The sequence below is a fragment of the Monodelphis domestica genome, chromosome 4 (assembly GCF_027887165.1).
Source record: "Monodelphis domestica isolate mMonDom1 chromosome 4, mMonDom1.pri, whole genome shotgun sequence".
In the NCBI taxonomy this organism is placed as follows: domain Eukaryota; kingdom Metazoa; phylum Chordata; class Mammalia; order Didelphimorphia; family Didelphidae; genus Monodelphis; species Monodelphis domestica.
In genome coordinates, this window is record NC_077230.1 from 171323844 (window position 1) to 171335654 (window position 11811).

Genomic DNA, 11811 nt, shown 5'->3' on the forward strand with positions numbered 1-11811 from the left:
GGGAAAGTATGGACATTCAACAAAATAGAAGATTTCCAAGCATTTGCTAAGAAAAGACCAGAACTTAGTGGAAAATTTGATATCCAAGCACAGAAAGCAAGAGAAACATGAAAAGGTAAATATGAAGGAAAGGGAAAAGGAGAAAAATCTTATCTTTTTCTTTAAGTCAAACTCTCTTCTATAAGGACTACATTTAAATCAAATTATATATATTAATATGTGGGGAAAATGTGCTGTGTAACTCTCAAAAATTGTATGCATCATAAGAGTAGTTAGAAGAAACATGCATAGGGAAAGATTGGGGCATTAAGAAGATTTGGGGAAAGTGGGAGCAAAGAAAGGAAAAGGGACGGGGGAACCTTCGATAATACTAAGATTTACTTCAAGAAATAGGGGGGGACTTAATAGAATAATCTTTCCCATATAAAGATACACATGGGAAGGGGAGGGGTAGAACTCTCATATGAGAAGGAGAAGAAGAGAGCGTGAAGTGGAATTACTTAAACCTTACTCTCAGTGAAATCAAATCTGAGAGGGAAGAACATCTAAATCCAGTGGGAACCTGAATTCTATCTTATCCAATAGGGCAAGAAAGAAAGGAAAATTAAGGAGGGGAAGAGGGGAGGGAGTATAAAAAGGGAGTGAAGGAGAGGGGGGGAGGGGAAGGGAGTATAAAAATAGAGGGGCTAGAAAGGGAAGCATCTCAAGGGAGGGGACTAGGGGGACTGACCTAAAGTAAATCACTGGTTCAAAAGGAGATAGCTAAAGAAGAAAGGTCAGAACTAGGGGAAGATATCAAAATGCCAGCAAATCCACAAATGACAATCATAACTTTGAACGTGAATGGGATGAACTCTCCCATAAAATGTAGACAAATAGCAGATTGAATTAGAACCCAAAACCCTACCATTTGTTGTCTTCAAGAAACACATATGAGGCGGGTTGACACTCACAAGGTTAGAATTAAAGGTTGGAGTAAGACCTTTTGGGCCTCAACTGATAGAAAGAAGGCAGGAGTTGCAATCATGATATCTGACAAAGCCAAAGCACAAATAGACCTGATCAAAAGGGATAGGGAAGGTAAATATATTCTGTTAAAAGGGAGTATAGACAATGAGGAAATATCACTAATCAACATGTATGTACCAAACGGAATAGCATCCAAATTTTTAATAGAGAAACTAGGAGAATTGAAGGAGGAAATAGACAGTAAAACCATATTAGTGGGGACTTGAACCAAACACTATCAAATTTAGATAAATCAAACCAAAAAAAATAAACAAGAAAGAGGTAAAAGAGGTGAATGAAATCTTAGAAAAATTAGAGTTAATAGACATATGGAGAAAAATAAATAGGGACAAAAAGGAATACACCTTCTTTTCAGCATCACATGGCACATTCACAAAAATAGATCATACACTAGGTCACAGAAACATGGCACTCAAATGCAGAAAAGCAGAAATAATAAATTCAGCCTTTTCAGATCACAAGGCAATAAAAATATTGATCAGTAAGGGTACGTGGAGAGCCAAATCAAAAATTAATTGGAAATTAAATAATATGATACTCCAAAATCGGTTAGTTAGAGAAGAAATCATAGAAACAATTAATAATTTCGTTGAGGAAAATGACAACGGTGAAACATCCTTTCAAACCTTATGGGATGCAGCCAAGGCAGTACTTAGAGGAAAATTCATATCCCTGAGTGCATATATTAACAAATTAGGGAGGACAGAGATCAAGGAATTGGAAATGCAAATCAAAAAACTTGAGAACAAACAAATTAAAAACCCCCAGAAGAAAACCAAACTAGAGATCCTAAAAATTAAGGGAGAAATTAATAAAATAGAAAGTGACAGAACTATTGAGCTAATAAACAAGACTAGAAGCTGGTACTTTGACAAAACAGACAAAATAGACCAAGTACTGGTCAATCTAATTTAAAAAAGGAAAGAAGAAAGGCAAATTAACAGCATCAAGGATGAAAAGGGGTATCTCACCTCCAATGAAGAGGAAATTAAGGCAATCATTAAAAACTACTTTGCCCAACTATATGGCAATAAATATACCAACCTAGGTGATAGGGATGAATATTTACAAAAATATAAATTGCCTAGACTAACAGAAGAAGAAATAGATTTCTTAAATAATCCCATATCAGAAAAAGATATCCAACAGGCCATCAAAGAACTTCCTAAGAAAAAATCCCCAGGGCCTGATGGATTCACCAGTGAATTCTATCAAACATTCAAAGAACAGTTAACTCCAATACTATACAAACTATTTGACATAATAAGCAAAGAGGGAGTTCTACCAAACTCCTTTTATGACACAAACATGGTACCAATTCAAAAGCCAGGCAGGCCAAAAATAGAGAAAGAAAATTATAGACCAATCTCCCTAATGAAAATAGATGCAAAAATCTTAAATAGGATACTAGCAAAAGACTCCAGCAAGTGATCAGAAGGATCATCCACCATGATCAAGTAGGATTAATACCAGGGGTGCAGGGCTGGTTCAATATTAGGAAAACTATCCACATAATTGACCACATCAAAAAGCAAACCAACAAGAACCACATGATTATCTCAATAGATACAGAAGCTTTTGATAAAATACAATAGCCATTCCTACTAAAAACACTAGAAAGCATAGGAATAGAAGGGTTGTTCCTAAAAGTAATAAACAGTATATATCTAAAACCATCAACTAATATCATCTGCAATGGGGATAAACTAAATCCATTCCCATTAATATCAGGAGTGAAACAAGCATGCCCATTATCACCTCTATTATTTGACATTGTATTAGAAACACTAGCAGTAGCAATTAGAGAAGAAAAAGAAATTGAAGGCATTAAAATAGGCAAGGAAGAGACCAAATTATCCCTCTTTGCAGATGACATGATGGTCTACTTAAAGAATCCTAGAGATTCAACCAAAAAGCTAATTGAAATAATCAACAGCTTTAGCAAAGTTGCAGGATACAAAGTAAACCCACATAAGTCATCAGAATTTCTATATAATTCCAACACAGCTCAGCAGCAAGAACTAGAAAGAGAAATCCCATTCAAAATTATCTTAGACAAAATAAAATACTTAGGAATCCATCTCCCGAGACAAACACAGGAACTATATGAACACAACTACAAAACCCTTTCACACAACTAAAATTAGACTTGAACAATTGGAAGAACATTAACTGCCCATGTGTAGGACAAACCAATATAATAAAAATGACCATCCTACCCAAACTCATCTATCTATTTAGTGCCATACCCATGGAACTTCCAAAAAATTTTTTTACTGATTTAGAAAAAACCATAACAAAGTTCATTTGGAAGAACAAAAGATCAAGATATCCAGGGAAATAATGAAAAAGAAATACAAAGGAAGGGGGCCTTGCAGTCCCAGATCTCAGACTATATTATAAAGCAGTGGTCACCAAAACAATCTGGTACTGGCTAAGAGACAGAAAGGAGGATCAGTGAAATAGACTGGGGGCAAGGGACCTCAGCAAGACAGTATTTGACAAACCCAAAGATACCAGCTTTTGGGACAAAAATCCACTATTTCATAAAAATTGCTGGGAAAATTGGAGGAAAGTGTGGGAAAGATTAGGCTTAGATCAACACCTCACACCCTACACCAAGATAAATTCAAAATGGGTGAATGACTTGAACATAAAGAAGGAAACTATAAGAAAATTATGCAAACACAGAATAGCATACATGTCAGACCTTTGGGAAGGGAAAGACTTCAAAACCAAGCAAGAATTAGAAAGAGTTACAAAATGCAAAATAAATAATCTGGAATACATCAAATTAAAAACTGTTTGTACAAGCAAAACCAATGTAACCAAAATCAGAAGACAAGCAACAATTTGGGAAACAATCTTCATAAAAACCTCTGACAAAGGTTTAATTACTCAAATTTACAAAGAACTAAATCAATTGTACAAAAAATCAAGCCATTCTCCAATTGATAAATGGGCAAAGGACATGAACAGGCAGTTCTCCACCAAAGAAATCAAAACTATTAATAAGCACATGAAAAAGTGCTCTACATCTCTTATAATCAGAGAGATGCAAATCAAAACAACTCTGAGGTATCACCTCACACCTAGCAGATTGGCTAACACGACAGCTATGGAAAGTAATTAATGCTGGAGGGGATGTGGTAAAGTGGGGACACTAATTTATTGCTGGTGGAGTTGTGAATTGATCCAGCCATTCTGGAGGGCAATTTGGAACTATGCCCAAAGGGTGATAAAAGACTGTCTGCCCTTTGATCCAGCTATAGCACTGTTGGGTTTGTACCCCAAAGAGATAATAAGGAAAAAGACTTGTACAAGAATATTCATAGCTGCACTCTTTGTGGTGGCCAAAAATTGGAAAACGAGGGGATGCCCATCAATTGGGGAATGGCTGAACAAATTGTGGTATATGTTGGTGATGGAATACTATTGTGCTCAAAGGAATAATAAAGTAGAGGAATTCCATGGAGACTGGAACAACCTCCATGAAGTGATGCAGAGTGAAAGGAGCAGAACCAGGAAAACATTGTACACAGAGACTGATACATTGTGGTACAATCGAAGGTGATGGACTTCTCCATTAGTGGCAATGCAATATCCCTGAACAATCTGCAGGGATCTAAAAAATACTATCCACAAGCAGAGGATAAGCTGTGGGAGTAAAAACACCGATAAAAAGCAACTGCTTGACTACAGGGGTTGAGGGGATATGAATGAGGAGAGTCTCTCAATGAACACTCTAATGCAAATACCAACAACAGGGAAATGGGTTTGAGTCAAGAACACATGTGATAACCAGTGGAATTGTGCGTCAGCTATGGGAGAAGGAAAGGTGGTGGGAGGGGGGGGCGGGGAGGAAAAGAAAATGATCTTTGTTTCCAGTGAATAATGTTTGGAAATAACCAAATAAAATAATGTTTAAAATTTTAAAAAAAGTGCATTTAGGACTACAAGATGATTATGTTAAATGATCAATGGGGAGACTAGTCTCCCAATGATCATCAGGGTGGATTGTGAACTTTAAAAATTCTCAGACCCTACTTCATAAGGTTGGTTTGTGAACCTTAAAAATTCTTAGACCCTACTTCATAAGGTTTGGTTAAGACCATTCCCTACTTTAAACAATGAAGGAACTTAGATCAGGAATGTGAAGACCTCTACTCCACCCCTACTTAAGCCTGCTTTAGGGGAAGAAATATATATACTTGCTATAATGTCAATGCATACCCAAAAGCTTTAAACTATGGGAACCTGCCATTTATTGATAAAGTGTTATGGAACTTTGATTATTGTTTATGTATGATTCCAGAAAAATGGATAAAAAACAAGGAGCACAGACTTAACCTGAAAAGTGCCAAAAAGAGCACACAGGAAATAATAATGTGAGACTCGAGGTTGCGACACTTGACATATGTTAAGTCGTAAGACTTCCTTGTATCTACACTCTTTGTGAAGTACTCATAACAGTACAAAATTTGACTACCATGCTGGCTCCCTATATCCCTGAGAATGACAAAAAGGTTAGATGAGGGAATGACATTTCCCCATCAAAATAGAATTCTAATTTTTTTCTTCTTATATTATGGCAACTTCCTATAGTCTTGGCTCCAAATGGCTAAATGAAATATTACTGTGTTCTGTCCTATAGACTTGTGGGATAGAAATTAGTTTAAATTGGACCTATACAAGGGCCTATTTTGAATTTTTTTTTCCCTTATGTTTTTGGTTATTGTTTCTTTTTTTTTGATAGTTGACTCATACACCACCATAACTCAACATTGCATCCAGAGCTGAACTGGATGTTTTTAACACTTACTTCAGGGGGGATTGTATTTTAATTTAAAATCCAAGATTTTTCATTTTTTTTGAGATTGTATTTTTACATAAAATCCAAGATTTGATTTTCTTCGAGAAAAGATCTTCAAGGAAGAAGCTTGCTAATTTCTAAATTCAGAAAATGAACTGTTGCAGAAAGATGCTGGAAAACCCACACTACATCAAGAAGATCAAGAATGAACTTTGGATATGGTTGATTGAACTGAACTTTGATTGAACATTTATTGTAAATGTACACATTTATGCCAAAAGGGACTGCCCCTAATTTGGTTTTCTGTCAATGCACCTAGCAAAACATTGGTTTTGCTTTCTTTCTTTTCTATTCCTCCCTCACTAATCTAATTTCCTCTTAGAAAATTGAATATTGTTTGTATGTGTAATTAGAAGTGCATTTAGGACTATAAGATGATTATGTTAAATGATCAATGGGGTGACTAGTCTCCCAATAATCATCAGGGGGGATTGTGAACCTTAAAAATTCTCAGACCTTACTTCATAAGGTTTGGTTAAGACCATTCCCCATTTGGGCAGTGAAGGTACTCGACCAGGAATGTGGGAACTCTACTCCACCTCTACTTAAGCATACTTTAGGGGAAGATAAAGTTGTAAACTCTTTGGTGAACAATGAAAAGTACTTAAACCCTTACTTATAGTAAGACAAAAGTTCTTAAGCTGTGCCTATTTTTAGATCTAATAAAAAGGGGTGCTAAGTACCTATAAAGGTCAGGAAACTTGTGAATTTAGAAGGAGCAAAGAGGTGAGAAACTTACTCAGAGGTTTTCTGTTGTGAACTTAATAAAAAATTTAAGTCTTCTTAGGTGTGAACTAAGAATGGCCTGTCCTTTGGAAAATGTCTACTGTGATTGGTAGATGTGAGAACTTAGGGGAGGTGACATAGGAGAAAATTCCCTTTAAAAGGAGATGAGAAACTGAGTCTGAGGACAGTCTCAGAAGGACTCTCTGGCTGGAGTTTCCTCTGAGGAGACTCTGTCCCTCTGGTCCCTCTCTCTCTTGGAACTCTCTCAGGAACTGTCTCAGAGATTTTGTGGTGAGTGGATAAAGGACTGACTGATCTTTTCTCTTAGGGCTTGGACCTGGGTTGGCCAGGGCTGGCCTGGGCCTACCTATCCTTTTCTCATTATTTCCTTTCTCTCTCTCTCCCTTTCCTTAATTCCTCATTTGTATTAATTAAAATCTCTATAAAACTCAGCTGACTTGGATATATTTAATAATTGGGAAATTTTCCCTGGTGACCACCTTATATTTGATTTAAAAACAAGACACTGTCTTGAAACCATATTTTCTGCAGTCACAATTTAAGACAACCACTCTTATATCTGCCACAGTTTATATCTTCCACTATTTTAATTATTACATGCATGAGTCTCTACAGCAATTTGCTGAGTGTCACTTAAAATCCTTTTAAACTCATGGATATTAGTCACAATTTCTCCAGATATATTTATATAAGAACAACATGACTGATTAAAAAGGGCACATACACCTCCCTATGCTATAACTATGTTAAGAGCCAGCAAATTTTGTATAACTGGTTTTGCTTAGGAGTCAGTCTCCTCCTGTAGGAAAGAGATAGCTTTAGTAGTCTGGGAGATGGCTTAAGCTGTATCTTGTTAAAATTAATTGTGGTTGGACTATGAATATTTATATAGGTGGTCTCCAGGGATGAAATTTCCAAATCCCAAAATGAATTACTAAAGTAAATGGAATTTATGTTAGTTTATTTACAGTATTTACAATAGAAGGAACATATTAAGGAATGAGAGAGAGAGAAAAAAAAACTCTGGCTTCTTCTGATATCATTTAGAATTTCTAAGCCCCAGCTAGGGGAAGAGAAAAGCAGGGTCACTAAGTCAGCCTTTCACTCACCAATAGTGACAGTCTAAATGGAAAGAAGTTTGAGTATCTATCTGTCTTCCAGTCTCTCCTCTGAGTCCAACTCTTAGTCATAGATCCTTTTGTCCTCTTTTTAAAGAATCTTTTTGTCTTGTGTCACCTCCCCTAATTTCACCAACTATAGCAGATGCTCACTCTTTAGTTCTCACCTGCTTTTGTTAGATATCTTTTTGGGTTGCTTAACACCTTTTTTGGTTAGTTCACCTTTTGTAGTTACTTAACACCTTTTTGTGGTTAAAATGGGTAGATGTACTTAAAATACTGAGTTATCACCTTTTTGTAGATTAAAACCTAAAAATAGAGTGTGGATTATAATTTTATCTTCACAATAAATGAAGAGCTAAGAATCTTCATTGTTATAATCAGTGGATAGCTAAATCCAGTCTTCACAATCTTGAGCCAATTTTTTAACCCTAGAGGAGATATTTCTAACAGTCTATCACTGCCATCATTCCCAAATTATTCAGGAATATCCAGAAAAACCTCTGTAATACAGATAAGGATGCTACTGAATTTTGCCTTGATTTTTTGGGTTTAGCATGCCACCAAGAACCTAGATTCCTGGCCATGAACTTGTCTATTGGACCAATATCATGGTCATTCGCCAATACTGGTGGAGTAACATAAACAAAACCACAAATACCATACCATCCTTGGGTAAATATAGAGTAAGATGAAGAGTTATAAGCATCTAACTCCCCAGGGGTCACCAATCCCTATGGGAAATCCCTTTTCAGCCAGAATGACACTGTAACTATCATGAAAGACATATATTTATCTATCCCATCCCTTGAGTTTTTCAGCTTTACTTTAGCACAACTAAACATGGAGGTAGGAAGGTTGAACTTCACTTTGTCACCCATATATTTACTACTTAATGGACCCTTACATCTGTTCACACACAAGTCAAAAGTAGGCACATAATCATTCAGAGGTAGTGGTGGTCCTGGGTATTTAAAAACTACTTCTGAAGACCTGTTAAAATCAAGTATGAGATATTGGTATATGCCTAGGTTCTGCCACACTAAAGTTCCATTTTTCCCAGAAATTTTTGACAAATAATGAGCTTTTGGTTCAATATCTAGGATGTTTATGTTTATGAAACAGAAGGTTACTGTGCTCATTTGTATCCATTATATTATATTCTTAATCTATGCCATTAATCAACCATTCATTCATTTCTTTCTTTTCCATTAACAAGTTGTTTAGATGATTACCATTTTGAAATATAATTTGAGATCTGTTTCTCCTCAGCCCCCTTCCTTCAAAGTTTTTTCTTCTTCATCAGACATTTCTAATGGGCATATGTCATCTTTGGTAACTTAATATAGCATGTAAATCACCCCATGAAGAAATGGTGCTTCTTTTTGTTAAGGCAAATTCTCCTACATATGCAAGTTATAGCATTCCATTTTGTATTTTCCAGATTTCACTCACTCATTTCCATTCTCTCACTAATCACCTTTCTTATCCTATCTATTAACTGCTTCCCTGCTGACTACAAACATACCCATATCTCCTCCATCATTAAAAAATCCTCAACTTCATCCATCCATCACTATTAGCTATCATCTTATATCTCTTCTCCCTTTCATAAGAAAACTTCTACAGAAGGTTCTCTTTATGATTGCCACCATTTTCCCCTCTTTTGATTCTCTACATTATAGCTTTAGAACTCATCATTGAAACTACTCTCCCCAATGCCAAATCTATTGGCCTTTTCTCCATCCTCATCTTTCTTGACTTATCTGTAGCTTTTGACACTGTCAGTCATCTCTTCTCCTTTATATTCTTTTGTCTCTAGATTTTCCAGACACTATTTTTTTCTGGCTTTCATCCCACCTATCTGACTATTCCTTCTCTGTCTTCTTTGCTCTACCTTAATTCAGGTTATTCCTATTAACTATGGCTTTACCCTAAGACTCTGTGCTAAGTCATTTTCTGCTTCTCTTTCTATACTATTTCACTTGATCTCATGAGCTTGAGTTGATTAAATTATTATAATTATGTAGACAATTTATTAGATTTATTAATATAGCCCTAACACCTCTCCTGATTTTTGATGTCACATTTCTGACTGCCTATTGAATATCTCAAACTGGATGTCCCATAGAGATTTTACATTGAATACGTCCAAAACTGAACTTCTATTATTTCACCACACACACACACACACACACTCTGCCTTTTTCTTAACTTTCCTATTACAGTTATGGACAACATCAAGCCTCTCAGTCATCCATGTTCAAAATTTAGCTGTCATCTTTAACTCCTCCCTCTTTGTTTCTCACCCTCCTCAATATCTGTTGTTAAGTCTTTTTGATTATGCCTTCATAGTGTTCCTCTTTTCTCTTCTGACTGACATTTCTTTGGTGCAGATCTTCATTTGCTTATACCTGGACTTTTGTAATGACTTTCTGATTGAGCCCCCTGCCTTCAGTCTCTCCCCACTCTAGACAGTCCTCCATTTGGCTATAAAATTGAACTTACTTAAGCATAGATCTGTTTGTGTTACTGTCTACCACATCCCCAATTCAATAAACTTTAGTGGCTCCCTATGACCTCCAGGATAAAATATAGAGTCCTATGTTTAGCTTTTAAAGCCTTTCATAACCTGGATCATTTCTTTTTTTTTCTTTCCAGTTTTCATGCACTTTATTGCTCTTCATTAACTGCTCTGTGATTGAGTGATAATTGCATGCTCTCTCTTCTCATTTCTGTCTCTTAGCTTGTTTGGCTTGCTTCATGTCTCAGCTAAAACTCTGACTCTTACAAGAATTCTTTTCTGATTGACCTTAAAGTTAATTTCTTTCCTCTGATATGATGTCTAATTTATCCCATATATATCTTATTTGCACCTATTGTTTGCCTGTTGTCTCCTTAATTAGGTCTCAAATTCCTTGATGATCTGGATGATTTTTAAACTTTCTTTGCATCTCTAGTACCTAGCACATTGCCTGGCACATAGTAGTTGCTTAATAAATTTTTGTTGACTCAATAGGATTTCATGCAACTCTCCATTATGCTTTAAATAGTTTACAATTTATTTTTTTTCCAGAAACAGGAATCAGAGAGTAGTACTAAAATGTCAGTGACATCAAATTTGTCTTGCTTTAACTTCTACCCACTGGTCACTATTTGCACTCTAGAACAACGAAGCAAGCTTGATTCTACATGATCAATGCTTACACAAGCCGTTATATCTTTGTCAAGACCATATCTGTAATGAATAGATATTTGGCTTCAGAAGCATGAAATATGGGTTTAATTCCAGCTCTAAACATGTATGATAGAGACCCCTTATCCTTATTTTAATTTTCTGTAGTTACAGTTATCTGCAGTCAACTCAAAGACCTGAAGTTCATCAGAAGTGCCAGAAATTCACCTGGGGCAGTTTCCTGACCCAGGTGGCAGTCTCTTTTGCTTCTATTTTCATTTTTTTGGGATTTCTTTTTTGGTGAGGGAATGGGAAAGCATGGAGCACTGAGCTGAGGGGCAGAAGAGGAAAGAATGAGCACAAATATATGGATCAGCAGGTGTTCCCTAATATCCACAGTTTCAGCTCTCCACAGTAGGTCTTAGAAATATCCCCCATGGAAACGTTGCCCTACTTAACTTTCCTGTTACTATTATGGATGACATCAATCCTCTCAGCCATCCAGGCTCAAAATCTAGGTGTCGTCTTTGACTTCTCGCTCTTTTTCTCTCATCCCGCCTCCCCCATACATGTTCTTGACAAGTCTTTTTGATTCTGCTTCATTACATTCCTCTTCTTTCTTCTAACTCTTATTGTGTTACCCTGGATTGACTTACCTTCTCAGTTCTCTAGAAAACTAATATCATGTAGAGCTGGTGATATAGAGGATAGAGCTCTGTGTCTGAAGTCAGTAAAACTTGAGAACAAATCCAGCCTCAGACACTCAAAAGTTGTGTCACCCTGGGTAAATCATTTAGCCTCCATTTACTTAAGTTTCCTAAACTATAAAATATGGCTAATAACAGCACCTATCTTGTAGGGTTGTTATG